Source organism: Ctenocephalides felis, unplaced genomic scaffold, assembly GCF_003426905.1.
Source record: "Ctenocephalides felis isolate EL2017-DRISC unplaced genomic scaffold, ASM342690v1 CF-g0.4_SCAFFOLD_01492, whole genome shotgun sequence".
Taxonomy (NCBI): domain Eukaryota; kingdom Metazoa; phylum Arthropoda; class Insecta; order Siphonaptera; family Pulicidae; genus Ctenocephalides; species Ctenocephalides felis.
In genome coordinates, this window is record NW_020537646.1 from 354,254 (window position 1) to 357,961 (window position 3,708).

At 29.3% G+C, this 3,708-nt stretch overlaps 1 non-coding gene across 1 annotated transcript; it reads right to left on the bottom strand.

Annotated features, from left to right (window-relative positions):
* Window positions 1–681: 681 nt before the first annotated feature.
* On the bottom strand, window positions 682–765 carry Trnal-uaa. Its single transcript has one exon. It is a non-coding gene; the product is annotated as a tRNA-Leu (tRNA).
* Between the last annotated feature and the right edge of the window lie 2,943 nt (window positions 766–3,708).

The window sequence follows — 3,708 nt, forward strand, 5'->3', positions numbered from 1 at the left end:
CATCGTGCTTTAAGGCAAATTGCAGGAACTTCCTGTACCGAAAATTAAAACTTTTAAAAGTTGTTTTTTTAATTTTTTGAAAGCTTTAAAAAAAATAGATAAAATAATAAATAAATAGATAAATATAATGGATATTTGGGAATTTTGAAATTTTTGAAAAATATTGATTTTTTTTATTTTTTTTGTTTATTTTTGGAAAGCAATCGCGCTACGTTATCTGCGTAGAGTTGACATATAGAAGCGTGTAAGCGCCCCGTCGCAGTCTAACAAATAAACATTGGTACGAAACCTATAGAGGGTAAACAAAATTTGTACTTATTATTAAAATTTCTATAAAACAGCTGATAATTTGATTTGCATATCTCTAAAGATAATTTTTGACCACCAAATGGCATTTTATTTTTTACTTTTTTTTATTGTTTCTCCAAAACCGCTAGACATGCCTTTCCAAAAGTTTTATCAGTTCTACTCTTTGTTAATACAAATAAAATGTTTTTTGAATCATTCAAATCGGACATTCCCTTTCCTCAAAAACTGAATTACCTATATGGTGTAATTTATATATTTAAACATATAAAAAAATTATAAACTAATTCATTCCTTATACATGAACAAATGGTATCATTATATAAAACAGGTTGTGTGAAATTTAAATAAATTATAAAAATTAAAAAAATAGTTTGTCAGGTGTGGGGTTCGAACCCACGCTCCCTCTCGGGAACCAGAGCTTAAATCTGGCGCCTTAGACCGCTCGGCCAACCTGACATGAAGATTTACTGCTGACATATGGAATTCATTCTTGAAGTAATTGTTATAAACAAAAATAATAAAGGATGAGGATTAAACAAATTTAAATGTTTTTAATATCAACGCGTAAATTGCGAGAAACTATTATAGTACAATTGACATTGTAATATTTTAATATATAATAATGACATTATAATATTTTAATTTTGATTTTAATTTAATTTTGAATTATATTTATTTGGAAATAACTAAATTCATGTTTTTCTGTAATATCACAAAAACATTTCTCAAGCTTCCAGAATCTATAAAATATATAATATTGTTAACAAGAGATAATTGAATAATAATAATAAGTTAATAGTTACTATATTGAAATAATAAATTATTATGATGAAAATAGTATTAGTATATGAAAATAGTATAATTAGTTATAGTTAGTAATTTAGCAAATAATTAAAACTTTGCCTGCTTGAAAAAAAATAAAAAAATCCAACTAGCAGAGCATGGTTTCGATCCACGGACCTCTGGGTTATGGGCCCAGCACGCTTCCACTGCGCCACTCTGCTTATATCAAAATCTACTCTCATGTTCGTTCGGTATGGGATGAGACAAATAGTACATACTACAATATTGTTCTATTTAACAAAATTATAGAAAATTTAAATAATTAAAAACTTCATATTCAAATAGATACTCAGAATTTTAAGAAAATAAGAATTATTATATTACAAAATTATAAGATAAAAAAAAATTACAAGTAGAGTTCAACGCATGATATGTATACTTGATTGGAAATTTACTATAACGAATTTTGCAATGAATATTATAATTGATGTTTAATGTTAAATTTAGGCTTGGCTGGGGGATTAACTACAGAGAACTTTACGACAAATATTATGGGGACAACTCTTCGATAAATTATGGCTATCTTCATATGAATTCAAATTATCCTTACCTACAAAACGCAAAACGTTAAAATAATAATTTTAACATTAGGTCATCTTTTTAAGGGGGTATTCTAGTATAGAAATTAAAAAAATCATTTTTTTTTTATTTTATATTTTCAAAGTTTAACTATCTAAGAATATGGGTACGAGAAGGTTTTTGAAAATTCGAATTATTTTCGGAGATATAGGCATTTTACTGACTCGGTCTCCATACTGGTTTGGCTTCACGCAACACTTTAAATGCGTTTTTCTCAGAACCGACTTTTTCAGTACTGTTGACACGATTTCTCGATTTTTAATCGACCTATTCACTTGAAAAGTTCAGAGAGTCTTGATTATATACCTATCTATAGCCCGAACTAGGATTATCCCCAAATTCCAATTTTTACTATTTTTAAAAAATTCGAGAAACTCAAAAAAAAACAGTAAATAAACACTTTTTTTTCAAACAGTCGCCAATTTGTGATTTTTTTTTTACTCATCGCTAGTTTGGGTGATTGCGACATCATTGTAGATTAACAATCTTTTTATTTTTTGCATTTCCGATGGCTAGGAGGGCTGAAATCATGTCAAGATTGAGGTGCCAATTTTTTTTGAGACCATCCACTTCATCAGCTGCCAGTTTTCCAAATTTGAACTTTTTTATTTTTTTATTTTTGTTTTGTATTTTAATAATATTAATAAACAAGTGGTGAAAAAATGGATAGTAAAAACATTCATTGCTTTCTTTTACGACACTTTAAAAATGACCTAAAATTCGTCGCTCTACACTAGAATACCCCCTTAATGTGTTTAATGCATTTTTAATTTTATTTTATTAAAACGCCTGATCTCACAATGAATACATAGCTTTTTGCCAGTTTTTACTGCCAATTCATGCAAATATAGGACCGCAATGAAGCGTTGCCATAACATTTCTATTTTATCGAAAAATTAGTAATATAGTTAATGGTCGTACGCTTATTTTCAAATTTTTTATACATAGACTATGACGTTAAATTTTGATCGTACCGCACCTGAATCATTTTTTCGCTACTTATTCGAATAAAAATTAGTTGCTCCTTATGTGATGAATTTAATAGGCACAAACTAATATTTCATAATAAGAACGAAAGACACAAAAATGCAAAAATTTCATACGTAGTTGTTAAACGTTAATACGTAGTTCACATGTAAAACTATATATTTTTTCAATCTTCACATCTCTTTAGTACTTCATAAATACATTCCTTTATTGTCACAGCTAGCACGCGGCAGTGTCTATTCGAATTCCGCCCATATGTTCGACAGTGCAGATGCAAAGCACACATAGAATCGATATAAAAAAATTGACATAGAAAATTTCGGATCGGTTCTATATGATTTCGAGACACCTGCGGGCATGCATGCATTACTCCCCCGATATATTTATAAATAGCTCGGAGATTCTGAAATTTATGGTGTCAGTTTTGTAAATCATTGTAAATGTAACAGATTACTTATTTTAGAAAATTCTAGAATAAATTATTTTTTATAATTATAGTATATCGGTTTCATTGATATAATTATTAGAAAGTCCTGTATATATATTATTGGATGATGCCAGTGCTAGACTGCTAACTGTTACAAAGACTGTTGTTTTGACCGCCAACATTTACAAATTGTGAAAAAGGAAAATGTCTCTATTTGAACTATATGATTATTAATAGAAAAGTGTTAACCAAAGAACTGACAGCCACATTTCAAAACTTATCTACAAACAACACTTGCTCATTGACACGTCTGAGCGCTACAAATATTGCTCCCACAAATTATTATTAGATACAAAAACCGTGGCTCCTCCTTTGCAGGCGTGGTTACCGATAAAAAAAGCAGATAAACTTTTTTTTAACGCTCTAGGGACCTTTTGACTTCTCTAATATCGATCGACTCATATTATATGAAACTATGAAACGCGCAGTCGAGTTTTTTATGGCCGACTCGCGCTCTCCCTATATTTTCTCATTCGTTTTTTTGCCCCGGGGAAGCAGGTTGT